General features: G+C 40.9%; 1 protein-coding gene and 1 long non-coding RNA gene across 2 annotated transcripts in view; one reads left to right on the forward strand and one right to left on the reverse strand.

Annotated features, from left to right (window-relative positions):
* SH3RF3 (SH3 domain containing ring finger 3) overlaps positions 1-16918 on the forward strand; it is a 256876-nt gene that overhangs the window by 72878 nt on the left and 167080 nt on the right. The gene's annotated exons all lie outside the window — the stretch shown is intronic.
* LOC113999795 lies at positions 13220-14799 on the reverse strand. Its single transcript, XR_003544985.2, has 3 exons — positions 14517-14799; positions 13933-13992; positions 13220-13423 (listed from the first exon to the last, which is right to left on the reverse strand). It is a non-coding gene; the product is annotated as an uncharacterized LOC113999795 (long non-coding RNA).

The following is a 16918-nucleotide window of genomic DNA, read 5'->3' on the forward strand; positions in this document are numbered from 1 at the left end:
ATAAGGCTATATTAATGACATTTGCTAAATACTAATTTGCAAGAGAGAAAGGTGCCCAAAGAAAAGCAGGAATTCCTTTCATAGATATTCTTTTTCTCTTAATGCTTAAATTATTTTCAAAAACAGCTTAAGGTTAACTACAGGTCTTTATTTGTTCCCCAAAAGAAGAGTAATATCCTTAAACACCACTTGAACTGTGGTCTATGGATAGATGGATATATGGATATATAGATAAGTGGATATATGGTTTCTCTTTTTTAAAAAGTTATCTCTTTAAAAAGAAGATATTTTTCATTTTTTAACTTGTGCCTTTAATAGAACCTAATTATTTTATGTGACATTTATTTGTTAATGTATTAAAAGCTCTGTGTGTGTGCATTGCTTGTTTTGTAGAAAAAAAACAAATAAGGAGAGCTCAATATAAAACCCCAAACTGCAATTAATAGCATACTTATTTATTCTTTAGTTCTCTGACAGAGCAATCAATTGTGGAAAAAAATTGTTTAAATGAAGACAAAGCAATACTTTCTTGCCCAAAAAGAAAGAAAAAAGCCCATGCATCTTGTTCCGGTGTTTTCTCTTTCTCTGTGTTGCATTTCATCTTCAACTCTGAAATAAGAGCAAATGAGATAAAAGCCTGGGTTAGAAAACCAAAGAGGAAGGTGAATCCATTGCTTTTTTACTCTGTTGAAGATAATTATATCACTACCCCAGACGTGAAAGGCTCAATTCCCTTTACTGCCTGGGGGAACTTGAACCCATTTCCAGGAACAGTTCCTGTAAGCGTATATGGGAGCGGCTGATCCCAGAATACCCTTTTTGCTTTGCCAGTGGTGTTCCCACTTTGCACAGCTTACTTAAATATTCATTAAATGAGGAAAAAAGTGAGCTCTCTGCAGCAGAGGCAGGTGTAGAGAGCTGCTCAGGGAGCTTGCGGTCCTTGGCTCATCAGCCCGCTGCCAAACAGCCACCACTATTGCATAGAGGCTGTGGCATCACCCAGCCCCCAACCTGTCCCACTTTGGGACTGGAGGAAATGCACTTCCCTGTGTCCACAGACTTCTCTATTTCCTCCAAGATAGTTTGGGGTCTGTAACACACCATATTATTACTGTGCAAGGATGCTGTTAAGAGTGGTGGCCATGCATTCACCCATCTTCCTGTCAAGAGGGGCAGGTGTGCTGTGGTGATGTGCAGCAGGCTCAGCAGATGGAGGAGGCTGAAGTCTGCTCCCTGCCCGGGCTGGTGCTGCCTGGCTGTGGGGTTTTCAGCTGGGAGATGGAAGGTGCTGACCAAGTCCCTGTGCAAGGACATGAAATTGGCCATTGCAGCTGAGAAACCCAGGTCTCGTAGAGGAAGTGCATTTCCTTCTTTTCCCACAGCATTTCAGGAATCTGTACCTTTGCTTTCTTTGTTTTTATTAATGTACCTGGATATCAAAGCATCCTGAAAACAGTGTTGTGAAAACTTGGGTGATGTTTTGTCGTTTTACTTTAAGGCACCTTGAAACTTCATTTCCCAGTAAATTGCTACGTGTCCCAACTCTAATTAGCTGGTTAGTATTGCAACAGTGATCTAGGGCTTTAAAACACTCTGGGTAGGAGATATCTCCCCCAGCTTTATCAGCACATTGTATCATCCAAGTCTAACCTCATCTTTGCACTGCTCTTAATAACTGCTTGTCTGCTTTACCCATAAATACCTAACCCTTTCCATCTATGCAGTCCTTTTTACTTGGGGGGAAAAAAATGCATCTTGCTTCCTTGTAAGTCCTTCATGGGAGTGAGACCTGCAAATCATTACTGCTGGCTTCTCCTGGACGGGTGGTCACTTCTGGCTCCAGGGACCGCAACTCCATATGGGTACATCATTTCGCCATATCATTATCCTCATCTCTCTCCATTTGCCTCCTGCTTTCCTTGATGTATTTTTATCTTTCTTCTAGCTCTGATCCTGTAGCTAATAGGAATGCAATCCCTCCTTTGGAGTTCCAGATGTTACACCAGTAAAAATATTTTGTAATGTGTTTTCTATTCTTAGTACTTAACACAGGGAATTATTTCTTAGCTTTGTGTTTATTTGTAATCCCTCTGGAAAAAAACAATGACTGCTAATCCCATTTATAGATGAAGTGAAAGTATACACAAAGTTCATAAGCATTTCAGCTAGTATAAGTAAGTGTAAATACATTATTTACACTCAAATATTATGAGGATATTTCTTTCTCTTATAATACTTTGAGTTTTATCTATTCCTCCAGGTGTTCTGTTCTCTGATTTATCACTGCTATCTTGGTGAGTTAAAAAAAATAGCTATTGAGAAGTGTTTTTAGAGGGGGAAAAGGCATTGTTTACGTGTAGATCGTCTTTCTCCTCCTTTGAAACTCACAGAATCAAAGACTTGGTACAAAAGCAAAAATCTAATCTACTGCAATCCAAACTGTATACAATGATGTCTTTAAAGTAAGTTTGATAGTAGAAGCAAGTCAGATAACATAAGCTAAATGTACCAGTTCATAAAATCAGTAATTATCAGTTCTGTTCTGTGAATAAAAACAGTTTAGTTTAACAGTCACTCTGCTCTCAGTCAGCTCCATTTAAAGCAAAATATATCAAAATCAGACTTAGGATGTTCAGAAACTGAAGTAGATTTATTCAAGTCAATGGAGCCACCTACAGATTTGACCCTGAATATCTGATAAGATACACAGCTCAAATTTTCACAAGCATGTATGTTAGACATGTGTGCACGGTGCAAATCATGTTTTTTAATAAAATTTATTTACTGTTAGTGTGGATTTTTATAAATGGAGCTTTCAAAGAGGTAATACCTATTCTTGTGCTGTGTTGCCATCATGCTGCTCACTTCTCAAAGCCTGGCTGTTACGCAGCAGAAGGCCTTTATACTCAGTACTTGGTTTGACAGTGAAGGGTGAACTCAGAGACAAACCTGGACCTGTCACATCTGAAGGAATTTCACTGACTAAGAAATGAGATAAGCCCTATTGCCTTCTTCAATATTTGGCTGCGGTTGGGACATTCTTTAAAAAACCCAAAAACTCAAATGTTAATGTTTTAGCAGTTTTGTGGAGTGTAGAGATTGCCATAGTAATTCCCTCTGGAGGATAAGAAGCTGGGGATAGCCATCAGGAGGTAGATGTAGATAAAAAAGGCCTTAGCTGCTTTTTGCAGATGTTAACAAATACCATACCCTCTGAACGGTTGCTACTCATTTTCATGAGGAGTTTGGGGACCTGTGGAGTCTTCTGCTTATCAGCAGATGAAATCAGAGCTAAACCTACCCACTGGCCAACCCGAACTGATCTCCTGCCCTTCCTCTCTCCAGACTGGCTCCTCTACCCTGTGCCAGAGGCAGTTTTAGCACATTGGAGCTTTGATGAATCCTAAATACATAGTCAATACACTAACTGTGCTCAGCAACCAGCAGTATGTTTTCATTGGAAGAAGCTTTCTTAGCTAAAATGTGATACTTTGACAGTATATCACCTAATCGATTTCTCATTTTTCAAAGTAAGGCATGCAGGCTATGTTCTTAGTTCCTTCCCACTTTGTATAAATACTGACAGTTGTCAAAAAAAAAAAAACAAAAAAAAAAACAGAAAGATATAAAATGCTAACACCTTCATTAGTATTTTTCACTGACCTGTCTCTAATGGCATGTACAGCAGAGGAGCTGAGGAGTGGAGATCCAGGGCTCAATGTGCCCAGCTCTTGGAGCACCTCGTCTCCATTATGCTTGAATTCCTTTCACTGAGCCCAGACAGAGTTTTGCTCTTTAGTACAGCTTAGGCTTCTGTCCAATCGGTCCAGATTGGCAGATTTCAGTCCAGATGGTTATGATAGATATGGTACCCTCTCTTTTAATCTCGACTAAAGAAGTTTTGACAAAGGCCTGTGAATTAAGTGGGCTATGAGTAGCAATGACTGCATGAATTTCACATTTTTGTCTAGTCCATCTGCCAGGCTGCAAAGAAGGAAGGAAAGCAAGCCATTTTAGTATAAATTAGGATGCCTGAATTGCACGAATCCAATTAGCTAACAGGCAGGACATTTCTCTGCTATTACTACTATTTAAAAAGAATTCTCTTTGGCAAAATGCATGTTGAGTAGTAAATCTTTCCTTTTCAGGCTTGCCATCCATTTGGTACCTTTGTCCCACATTTACATGGAAATTTTACTCCCCTTGAACACAAAGCTTGTCCTCTCAGCATGCAGGCTGCATTAATTGTCAGTAATGTGGGCAGAAATATATTCCATAGCATTATATCATCAAAACTGAATGGGATTAATGGCCTGTCCTGTTGTTATAAGGAGTTTGGCACTGGTGTTTTATCTGTCAGCGAGATGACTATATTGTTTTTGGGTAACTGGCATTTAGTATAATTGCTTATCTGAATCCACACAATTAAAACTGTTTTCTGGGAGGACTTTGTGCTTGAAACTCAGTTTGGTGGACACTTTCTTTGCCAGGAGGGAGAGGACAGCACAGTATGCTTCACGTGACTCCATAGTGCAGCTCCACTCGCTGAATGTGTCCCTTTTTCAGTGACAACTGCCTTTTGCAATATCAGGTTGCCTTTCTTTTAACCTTGCCCTGCCAGTCCTCCCTGCTTCCTCATGAGGAGCTGGTTTGCAGCCCTCTGAAGTCAATGAAGTTCCCATGGCTTTGAGCCATGCTGCAGGAGCACAGATCCTTCCCTCCTTGCTGCTTTCTCTCTAGCACAAACATCCACATCTCCTAGCCTCATCCCCCAACAGGTTTTGGCCCTTGATTCCCAGAAGCACTGGTATGGACTTTCACTTTTCTTCTTCTCATACCGTTTTATTACTTCTTTCACAGAGCTGTAAGGGCTGATGCAAGGCCAGACCTCCAGGAGTAGTTTTCACCCACATTGGTGTCTTCTTCAGGCATGGTCTTATGGATCCTCCTTCATGAAGGCATTTTGAATCTGAGTTTCAGCAGATGAATTCAATCTGCCTTTGCATGGTGGGGGAAAAAATTAGTAACACATTCTGGTATCTATGCCTATTTAAAAACGTTAGTTCAAATGGGTATTAATAGGAAGCTAGAAGTTCTTCATTAGGAGAATGAAAGTGGGGAAGCAATTTACATTCTGTATTCAGCAATAGCATTGCAACTGAAAGGCTGAAATGCCAGAGATTTCACGTTGGAAGTCTATTTTCACACTTTATGAAAACTGAGGTCACACTAATAAAGCATAAAGTTGGATGTGCTGTAAATATGATAAGTTTTCTGCAAGTCTTCAAAAATTCATGCGTGTCCAAGTGTCCATACTGAAGCTTATTTGCAATAAATGGGTTTTTCAAATAGAGAGTGCATTAATTTGACTGATTAAAGCTTCCTAATCCCCTTCTATCCAATGGTTTAAGAAAGTAACAAAAATATCTGCATTCAAAAAACTGAATTATGTCAGCCCTTTAGATAAACTGTTGGTTTTGAAAGTTGAATCTCCTAATTTAACAAAATGTTGTTTATCTAATGTAGATTATTTTTAGTTTCAAACAGAAAAATATTGATTCTTTGCTGTCTCCTCCATTCTTCAGTCAAGCACAAAAACGCAGAAATATGAGTATTAAATAGTCTTTTAAGCTGTCACCCATTAATATAGAGGTTTTAAAAATTAAATTGGAGATCAATGAGAAACTTAATTTTAAGAACACTTCTTGACGATGTCAAACTGTTTGAGCTTGTTGGTATCTTAATGGACATTAATGGAGACATTTTAAAAACAAGAATAACTTGCTGAAGTAGTTGGTTATTTTTAACACACACATGCACTGGTTGCAATTGGGTTTTATTGCTGTGGAAATAGCAGACAACACTAACAACAATAAAAGATTAAGATTAAACATATTTGTTAAAAAAGAAGGTTGTTTTGAAAATAAAATTAGGAGATGACAGGGTCTAACTATAAATTTCCTGTATAGCAGGTTTTTTTCAGTTACTTAGTGCAGTCTTATTTCCCAATGTTATTTGTATATGATGTTATTATTTTTGTTGAACGCACATGATTATCTACAGAATCATTTTGAATTAAAGCTGATAAAAGTTCTAGAACATATAATTTTTCTTGATACCACATGCTGCCTTTCATGTGTAGTTTGTTATAGTAAGGTACTCTTCAATATGTTTACAAATCCATGCTTGGAAAAGCTAGTGTGTGTTCTAAGGGGTAGGTTTTCAGAAGGATTTATGTACAAGCCAAAGTGTGTTCTCGGACGGTGACATCCCTGCTTGCAGGAGAGCCATCTCCGTTCACATAAATACTGCCAGATGTGTAGATTTGCAGGTCTGTCTGTATGCAAGTGTCCAGCCAGGCAAGGCAGTGCTGGGACAGTGGCTTGAGGATGCTCAGCTTTATGGGCCAGTGGCAATATCTGCATAAGCTAAATTCCCCCATTTTAGACAGTGCTTGCTCCTTTTGTTCCCTGTCCCCCAAACTTGAGGGGCCCTCTAGGAGCACACTTGCAACATCCATAACATACAGCCCTCAGCCGCCAATCTCCTTTGAGCCCTATTATAGTGTTTGGTGGTCATAAGACACAATTATTATTTGTTGTGCATCTTTTTAGTTATAGGTTTCTGGAAGCATCAGTGGTGTTTCGGTAACATGAAATAGAGGACCTGTGTTTGGTGTCTTGGGACTGCGGAAGGAGAGCAGCTCCCACATGAGGACATCATGATGATGTGCTGCTATAATGTTAAGAGGGGGAATGCTGTAAGGAGGACACAGACAAATTTGGGGTAGTCTTCATCATGCTAGCCTTAGGGGATGGAGCAACATATCCCAGGACCATGTCCAGAGACTTGAGGAGGCCAAAACAGCAGGCAGCGTAGGGGAGTGAACTATGAGGAGCCAGCACTTGGCCTCACTCCCTGGCCTGATTTTATTTAAAAGTATAGTCAAGCAATCCTGAATCACAGCAAAGCAAATGGACAGAAGTTCTAGTCACTTCAAAGAGAGTAGCAAGAGAGTGCAAGGAGCACAGGATGTTTGACATCTACGTGTTCAAGTAGTGGAAAGGTTCAAGTAAATGTGTGACAGGTTACATTACTTTAAGTTTCTTTTATTGACATGTCTGGTCAAAATTGAGCTGAGCTAATGAGACTAGTTCTTTTGCTTTTATCTCTGGTCAAAATGATCTCTAATGTAAAGAATCACATGATTGACAATTGGGCATCACTTTAATGTCTTGTGTTGCAAGGTGAATGTGTGCACTTAATGAAAAAGGTGGGAAAATTGCCTTCAGAGCAACTTTTATGAAAACACTGGAATTTTGGATGAAACATTTATGAGGAAAACATCTGCTTTTACAGAAAATCAAGGCAGAAAAACCTAAAAATTGGAGCCTGTTGCTCCAGAGCCATCCCATGATGCTGCAGAGCAGTGGTAGTTTGGGTGGTTCATGTCCCCAGCTCCTTGGTGAGCTGTATTCTCAGCAGGGCTGTATTTCCCAAAAAGTAGCCCAACTCTTTGCCATGATATGCAAGGCAGGACTTCTTTTCAGTATAAGGTGATAGCAATGGCGTGAGGTGTATTTTGGTGCTCTGAGTGTGCAAGGTCTAGTCAATTCACAAGTTTCAATGACTTTAAACACCTGAGATGTACAGTCTAATAGCACAGCTCTCTAACAAGCCTTGGCCCCAGTCTACCCTGGGGCTTCATGCCAGCATAACTTTGTTGAGCTGAGCCATGATAATGTATGATTTGGGACTGGCAGGGCTTTGCCAGTCAGAGCTCTTGGAGCAGGCATAGCTACACTGCCAAACCTGCTGCTGGAGGAAGCTCATCTGGCATTAAGGCAGCTTGGCGCCAGTGCCGACCACATCTGGGGGAGAAGCGCGTTAGTTTGGTAGAACCATGCATTCTACACACAGTTTTCCACCCACCACTGCAGAGAGCATAATCTCTCATATTTAATTTATCACATTAAATCATGGGCTGTTCTTGCATTCTTGATCATACCCCCTTTCAAGGCAGCTGTACTAGACGTCACCAGCACTGGCCTGTGGAGGACCCAAAGATATTTGAGATGGAGGCAGGAACCTTAAAAACAACAACTTGGTGGTTGTAATTTGCAGTCTGATCATGCTTTTTTTGCTCAGCAATATCCCTGACAGGTCCCATACACTGTGTACAGCTGGCTGTTTTGGTCCCATGCCAAATGAGAATTTCCTGGTGTGAAAAGAATTCTCAGTTGTCTATTTTGAATCCTTTCTGGGCTTCCAGAAGAGTACAAATCATGCTTAACTGGACTGTAGAGCTAACACTGAATACCTTGAATCAAACCCATAAATTAGAAAGTGAAAACTGGGTCTTATTGTCCAGGAAATACAAAATGGAGTGTCTTATGTTCCCCAAATCGCTCTTCTATTGAGCCATATTGCAATGATGATGACTTTTTCTGAACGGGGTGCTAACATACAATTTTTCCTCAGGCACCTAATGGTCATGCTTCCTTATCTAGTTCTGTCAATGGAAGAGCAGAAACAGACAAGAGTCTCTTCTTCTGCTTCGCTGTAAATTCAGGGAAACTACATTTGCTGGAGTAGAATTAATCCAGTCTGTACTTACACCAGTTCAACCCTTGTCATGGTCCAGCCTGTTATCTACAATAAAGGCTGCTATGTAATATGGCAGAGTACAATAGAGGAACACAGTTTCTTAATAGCTTAATAGCTTGACAAGCAAAGCCTCAAATCAGAAGAACATAAGGCTGACAAAAGGCTTTGTTCATGTCTTTCTAAAACCTTCCCAGCACCTGTGCTGGGGGAAAAAAAAAAGGAAACTGGTTTGCAGGCACAGTTTTCCAATGACAGAAGTCCAGAGGCACTTAAACATTAGATTTTGCTCTTCCATTATATCTGGCAATGTCTCTGAGCAAAGGTACCTATTTCCTAAACAGATAAAGCTGTGCTGCCAACTACAGGGTTTGTGGCTTGGCAAATCCCATTCTGACTGCCAACTGCCCTAATGAAACTAACTGAAAGTTCATCTGCAACGTGGGGAGTCCTGTGATCGGATAGGTTTTGCCTTTGTGTTGACTTTAAAGCAGGGAACTGCAGCAGGCTTGATTTAGACGGCTCTTAGGCTCTATTAAGTGCTTTTTGGTTGACTGTACTGTGTGATCACTCCTGTCTTGTCCTTATCGCATGATGCTGTATGTCACCTTTGCACTGGAAAAAGTCCCAACTTTACAAAGGAAGAATGTTCCACTAAGCATCCTTGCCAGTGTGGCCTCTTGGTCACAGACTATATCATACAGGGGTCTGTGGCACACCTGCTAATGGGCCATGAAACAACAGCAGCAAGGCAAGGCACCCTTGAATTTAAACATTTTGGATACAAAATCAAAGGGCCTTTATGGTTTCCTCGATGTTTGAAAGGCGAGTGTCAGCCCAGCTGCACCTTAACCCTGCTCCTTGTCAAACACGTCACAAAGTGCTTTGTGATCTGTCTCGGAGCACCTGGACCCATGCCAATCAGGTGCTTTCTGGAATATTCTGTAATCCATAGGACCATCTGACCAAACTGGTTTAAATGTTTTATATCCTGTAATTACCATTATACAGTTTAGTAAGGGGACAGCAGAACCTTTTTTCCCCAGGCCCCCAAGTGTTTCATCAAACTTTTCTTTAGGATTGTTTTGCAATCAGACTGGCACGTTGCACTCCTGAATAAAATAGAAGGTGAGTACTTGGAGAGCCTGTTGTTCACCTTGGCCATGTTCAATGTGGCCAGCAGAGTCTTTGATTTTCCCAATCTGAAATACTGTAGCTGGAAGAGTACTGCCAGTCACTGAAAGATGTTACTGCAAATACAGAGGGAGTGTCACAGAAATGATGCCAAGGAGAATTTGTGGAGAAAGGCAACAATGTCCAGGCCCACCTGTTGAAAGGTGGAAAAAACATACCATAATCTGATGAATGAGATTAGAAAGACCTGACTTTTCACTCTCTTTTTAAGGTCTTCATTCTTTAATCTATCTCTCTAGATCTCCTTCAGTTGGCATTCCAGACTGTGCACTACTAGATATCAAAACTCTTTGATGTGGTGTGGAGTCCTGAAGGTCCCCATCAGCACTGGTCTGTGTGACAGGGTACAACATGCCTGCCATAATAACCACTGCTGACTGATACAGAGAGGTGGGTCCTGAGACCTGCTGCTGATGTAATAGCATGGTTATAGGAGACAATGTATTCGGCTGCTATGGGAAAATGATTAAAGGGGTTGGCAGATCATGTAGTATTATCATAATCAGGAGGTGTGTGTTGATTCGGGCTTGCTCCCCCACTCCATAAGATCAACATGCTGTTCTTCTTCAGGCATCTTTCAATGTCTCCTGCTGCAGCTTTCCTATGTCTTTCCATAGACTATTGTATTCTCCTGTCCTGGACCATGAGCCTTGATCTCCCAGGCTCCTGTGTGGGTCCTTTCTCCGCATTGTAATGGTGGACTCACTTTAGCACAGCCAGTAGCAGGTTGCATAGAACACTGAACAGTTTGAACAGAACCAGTTTGGAAAATTGCTGGCAGGAGATTATGTTTAGGACCCTTCCTCAGACCTGAGAGACTGATGCTCAAATGCCTGGGCTGAATTGGTCAGAGCAGGCAACTATACCTGGCTGTTTCTGTTCTGACTTAACACCCTAACTACTGAGCTGTTGTGGAAAACACCAAAACCCTCAGTTTTGCTATAAAACAGGATGGGGGGAAAGGTAGATGCTGCCTATTTTCCTAAAGAGGCAGAGTTTTCCCAACAGCACTGTGCTGATCTTATTGCAGGCAAGGGTGGGAACATTTGTTTCCAAGTTGGCTACAACACTCAGATCCCTGAAGATTTTAAACATCCCTAACTATGTGTAAACAAAATAATGCCTAAACATAATCCTTCCCATGTCATCCTGACTTCATCTACAAATGCCAGCTTTAGCAGTGTGGCTTTTCTCTTGACTGTGGCAGCAAAAATGTTACCTGTGTCCTTGGACAGAGAAATGTTTTGAAATGTATTGAACAGCACAGAGTATTTGAGACTGATTTTTCCCTTGCATGTGTGTGTGCACACAGCACATTAGATATCATGAAAATAAACAAAATGAGAAAGTATCCAGAGGCATCAAGCAATGGGTGACCATGTACATGAGCTGTAAAATTTCTCACACCAAGTTCATGACATGGATTTCCTTGCTGCAGCCCTTTACATCCCAATAGATTTTCTGTGCTGAGCGGATAATGTTTCCAGCTGGTGACAGGAGGGCATTTTTTCATCATAAACCAATATGCATTTAGTTTCAGGCCGCCTTCTGTTTTTACAAGATATAGTTTTTCTTTTTAGAACTCTATTTGAGAATGAAATTGAATAAGGGTGTTTTAATAGTACATGAAGTATGTGGGTGGCTTTGCTTGCTATGTTTTAGGAGATGCTGCACCTTCAATTTAACGGACAATGCTAAGCTTCAGTAGACCATTATATTAGTCCACTATTCCTAACATAGCAGATATATAGAAGTTGTATTGCTACATTATACAAGTATGGTTAATTAAACCCAGTTATCAGCCCAAGCTCATACAATAGCTGTGTGTGTGTAAAGGAGAAGCAGTGAGTTAGAAAAAAAGTGTATGTTCTAGAGAAAAAGAAAATGAAAAAGAGAGGGAGAGAATGGGCACAGTTAGAGCGTGGATGGCAGAAGAGAAATTGGATGGTGACCACTAGTGCTGCAGCCTGACCTGTACTGTGCCCTGCAGCCATGCTGAGTAATTAGGGAATCTGTTAATTTTTTGCATCATTATTATTACAGGAAAAGACATACCTTACCACATGGAACTAAAGAGGGATAGTACAAATGAAGCATCACTGACAGTTTTTAAGATAGATATTCAACAAAGGTTTACTTAATGTCTCTGAAGTGCAAAGCATAATAGGGCTGTGGGTTTAATGTGTCTGGAGTAAAAAATATATATATCCTCTGCACTATCCTTCCTTCCTGCTCCAGCTGGCTTTTAATGCACAGTTGAAAACAATCAAGCATAAATAGTAGTGCTTGAAAGAAAAGTTGATATTGAGACTGTGAATTGTGTGAGACTACAAAAATTATTTGTTGGGTCTTTGATCATATTCCAGGGAGGTATGAGAAACCACAGCAATAGTACCTCTTGCTGTTGAGCAAGGGCACCCTCAAACACATGAGGGGCAAAGCAATGTGGGAATCCTCTGCAGACCTTTGCAGAAAATCAGTGTCCCAGTATGTTGCCTAATGTGTAGTTGCCTGCTGTTGATGACCGCACTGTTATCATTTTCTTTTTATTTGGCTCATTTAAGTCTAGTACCTGAGCTTCAGGGAATAGCTGGCACTTTTAAGTTGTAGTTAAAAAATTCCACTTTTCTTTGTACTCTTCTTATTGGTGCCTGTTGACCATAAACCTACCAGGGAGAGTTCAGTCTGTCACCAGTCTATCCTTTAATACTCCATTCATAGCATGACATATTTCTACTGAAAACAAATCCAAAGAAATCCCAGAGGCACAGATGATTTTTTGGGGGGAGAAAAAAAAGGCTTTAATATACCAAACTGTTTCTTGAAAGGACTAACATCGGCTGAATTATAAAACCGAGTGAGTGTAGCTGTGATGCCAGCAGTTAGCATTAAAGTGCATTTATGCGTGGCAGGCACTGCCAATTTAAACTTAGCTGTAGGTTGGTGGGCTTTCATTTACTGCAAAAGGCCTGTCATTGTTTACATAAATATGGCATGAATTCTTGAACTTATATCTTTGGAGCATCGGTTTAGTGTAAGTTTAACTAATACACAGAAGAGGTGAGTTTAAGAACGAATATGTTGCTGCACCATCTGGGTGGTTGATTGAGTGGCTGCTGGGCATTTTCTGGGGTTATGTGTGGATCTGCAAGGAGGAGGCTATGGAAGTGGGAGCCATCATATCTAGCATAGCCTTGGTGATGCTGCTCCATGGCCTCTGTGGAACCGGGTCAGTTTGTTGCAGCAGCCTGGGTTGAGGTGCCTCTTGGTAGGTCATGTTGTCTGAGTGTGGCAAAAAAAAAGGGAGGAAACTAATTTTTAGGAAAGGAGACTGTATTTTGGGACCTGGTTCCTCAAAGGCAGACCCTAAGATGGACAAGTTTCGATGCCTGCTTTTGGGTTTTAGGCAATAGGGCAAAAATGAGCACTTAAATAACAGCTTTAATGAACAGCAAAAGCCCATGCAAGACATTGCAAAGCATGTTGTGGAGACTCTCACGGGATGATTTCACTTGTTACCAGAAACATCGCTGTCTTCAATTGGATGGGTGTTGATTTTTCCATTAATTACCTTCCAGAGTACGACACATTAACATACTTTTTCTCACTGACTTATATATTTTTCCTGTAGAAAAATATTTTCCCAATTTTTAATTATCTTTAAAATGTGATATGGGTCTATCTTCTTGTTCATGAAGTGCTCCCCACCAAATTGTTGATTATACTAACCACTAACAGATTCATCTCTTTATTTTGTTAGTAATGGAAAATATCTTTACTAGGCAGAGTTTCACAAATCCAGTAGCAACTTTGTTACAAAGGCTTCCAGATAAAGTAAGACACTTCAGACACAGGACATGATCAGAGGGATGGTACATTAAGAAAAATAAGGTTCTTCCACAATAATGTTGTCAACTTTTATCAAACATGTACCAAATCCTGGGTTATTCAATACATGTCTGTATTTTGTCAAAGTAGGTACAATTTAAAGATATTTATTTGTGATAAATCCTTTCTGGTTTTCTTAATTCCACCAAGTATACTAACCTCAGATGTAAATATCCTGAATTTTGGGATAAGTGCCTTATAGGTAGAGCCTATAGCAACATGTCTCACACTCAGATCTCAGCTTACCTGACAGTGACATTGTTCAAGTTCACATCTGAATTTAATTTTCATTGATGCGGACTCTCCCTGAAATTATTTTTTACATTATTTGTATCAGAATAACATTTTTTCCACTCTTCAGCTTCACTTCCCTTCCACCCCCATCCCTCCTTTATTTATTTTCTTTTCCTTTTCTCCAGGATCAAAAAATGCAAAAGTATATTTGATTGTAGTACATTTCTTTATATACCTGTCCAGTCTGCTTTTTGACTAGGCTATACAGATTGGTGAACTATTTGAAATCAAGCAGTCAGCAGTTCTGTCTTGCTCCCCACAAGTCCTGAAATTGTTTTTATTCCCTCTGTGAAAATGGCTATGTCAGCAGAGAGTACAAAAGGAATCAAATTATACTTCATCTTATTACAAAACCACCTGGAAGTCAGTGGAAACGTCCCACTCCTCTTTGCCTTCCAGGTCTTTGATCCACTTGAAAAGCCTCATCCACTGTCAGGAGGGCTTACCTCCCTGCCAGCTCAGCACTATAAGAAAGTATATTTAAACTGAAATTTAGTCTTGAAAATGCCCAACAAAGTTTTCCCCATGTGTTTCACCTTCTTTCCAATACTTGATTAGGTTCTCCTAGGCACAATATCATGAACTCCACTTATCGGGAATCCAAGAGGCAGCCTCCTTTCCCCTTCCTTCTCTCTAGAAATACCTGCAAGATTTACTTTAATCACAGGGGTCAGCAAGCAACTAGCATTATTCCATCACTGGATCTCAAAAAGTCCCCACTAGGGAGGGTTGGTGCCACAGCTGTCTCTAAGAGACCACATTGCGTGTGGGACTTAGAGGCTTACACTCCTGCTGGAGCAAGTCCACAGGAGGGCCACGCAGACGATCAGAGGGACGGAACATCTCTTTTATGAGGACAGGCCGAGAGAGCTGGGGTTGTTCAGCCTGGAGAAGAGAAGGTTCCAGGGAGACCTCATAGAGGCCTTCCAGTACCTAAAGGGGACCTACAGGAAGGCTGGAGAGGGATTTTTTTGCAAGGGCATGTAGCGGTTGGAATAGCTTTAAACTGAAAGAAGGTTGGTTTAGATTAGATATTAGGAAGAAATCCTTTACTGTGAGGGTGGTGAGGCTCTGAAACAGGTTGATCAGAGAAGCTGTGGAGGGCCCATCCCTGGAAGTGTCGAAGGCTGGGTTGGATGGGGCTTTGAGCAACATGGTGTAGTGGTAGGTGTCCCTGCCCAAAGTGTTGGAACTAGATGATCTTTAGGGTCCCTTCCAAGCCAAACTATTCTATGATTTTATGATCAACAGCCCATCCCTGGCAGCCCATTAACTTCATTGGCAGATTGGCTGCAAACAGCACTCGACCCAGTTCTTTCCCTTCCTGCCTAGGACTCCTTCCTCCTGAGGCAACTGAGAATGGTGGGAATGTAACACAGAGGGGAAGTTTTACGGGTTTATTTACTGGCCTTCAGGATGCACCCTGCTGTGAAGACTAACATACACAAAGGCACATGCATGCACACGTGCACATTAAGGCTGCCACAGCGTGATCATACAATCTCCTTTCAAAGCACTTGCTCATCTCTTTAATATTTGATAGCTATTTGGCTGTCAGCAGAGAGGAGCAGAGCTTTTTGTTATGTAACTCCTATTAGAAGTTAGGGTTTAATAAAGCATAAGTTGCATTTCTCATTATGAGAAATAAAGTGTGTTTCTCACTTCTTTGCATCCAAATACCAGCCTTTGATGTCTGTACTTGGCCTTCACTGCAGCTAAAATCTCTTGTGGCACATACTTCATAGCCATGTAAAATAGCAATGCGTTCTTTGCCCTGCTAGTGAAGGAGATGCCAAATGATGTCAAGTTGAGGCTGAAAATGCTTTTCTGCTCTACAACCAAACAACTGAGCTCTGGAAGCTTATTATTGCCTTTTGAGGATCTCCAAACCCAGTTGCAATGAGATTACTCTATTCCCATTTCTTCTTCTGCCTTACTCATAAGCTTACACCTCCCTGTTTTCTTGCTCTTACTGCAGTGCAACAGAGGGATTAAATGGAGTTCATCTTCCCTTTTTGCCTTGATGCTTTAGTGCATTTCAAAACAAACTGTGATAAATTGCACCCTAAAGAAACCAGAAGCATAGAAGAAGGTTTTAAGTTTTTGGAAAAAAATAAAGTGTCAAAAGCAGCAGGCAAATAGAACAACAATTTGAAAGCTTATAACTCCCTCCACTTGTGCAAATTTGAGATTCTCTCCTGGACCTATCCCTCTCCCTCATCTGTTTCTTAAAGAAAATCTCTTGACAACTATTATGCCCTCTGTTACTACAACACTATATTCAGTACTTTAAGCTTTACAGGGTAGCAGAAATGTCTAGTATGACCTTCAGTCTTGGGTATCTTTCTTTCTTTCTCTTTTAGAAATACTTACCCAAATAGTCTTTATTTTAGCTTTTTGTTTCATGTGGTGTTGAAGCTAGTTCAGTGATTTCATGTATTTTTAAGTCGATAGATTGAACTGCAGGTGATAAAGGCTCTACTTTATCCTGTAAACCAAACTGCCTTTATTAATCCCCCAGGCTTATCGTGAGGCTCCAGACTTTTTTCTTCCTCCCTCCTAAAAGTGAGTTTTGTGTATGAGAGAGGCAGCTAATTGATGGTGGGAAATGTTTGTCTGTCTGCTTGCTGGGTACAGCCTGGGTGTGCTCAGGTGGAAGGGGCTTCAGGGCAGGAGAGGGCATCTGGGTCTTCCTCCGCAGGTGCTCCTCAGTGGTTTCTGTGATGTAGCCACCTGTCCTGCCTGAACTGAACAGAGACCATCCGTTCATTTCCTGTAGGCCACTGAGCAGCCATTACCTTTGCTAATGGCTTTTAGTACTACTGATGTAGACTGAAGTTGAATCCTTTATGGGCTTTGTGTCTGGGGATAATGGATAAGTGTGGCAACCAGTTTCCAGCTTACCCAATTTAAAGATCTTGCTATATCAGCAGGTGCT

Source organism: Pipra filicauda, unplaced genomic scaffold (genome assembly GCF_003945595.2).
Source record: "Pipra filicauda isolate LSUMZ 115617 unplaced genomic scaffold, ASM394559v2 scaffold115_size4368891_pilon, whole genome shotgun sequence".
NCBI classification, from domain to species: Eukaryota; Metazoa; Chordata; class Aves; order Passeriformes; family Pipridae; genus Pipra; species Pipra filicauda.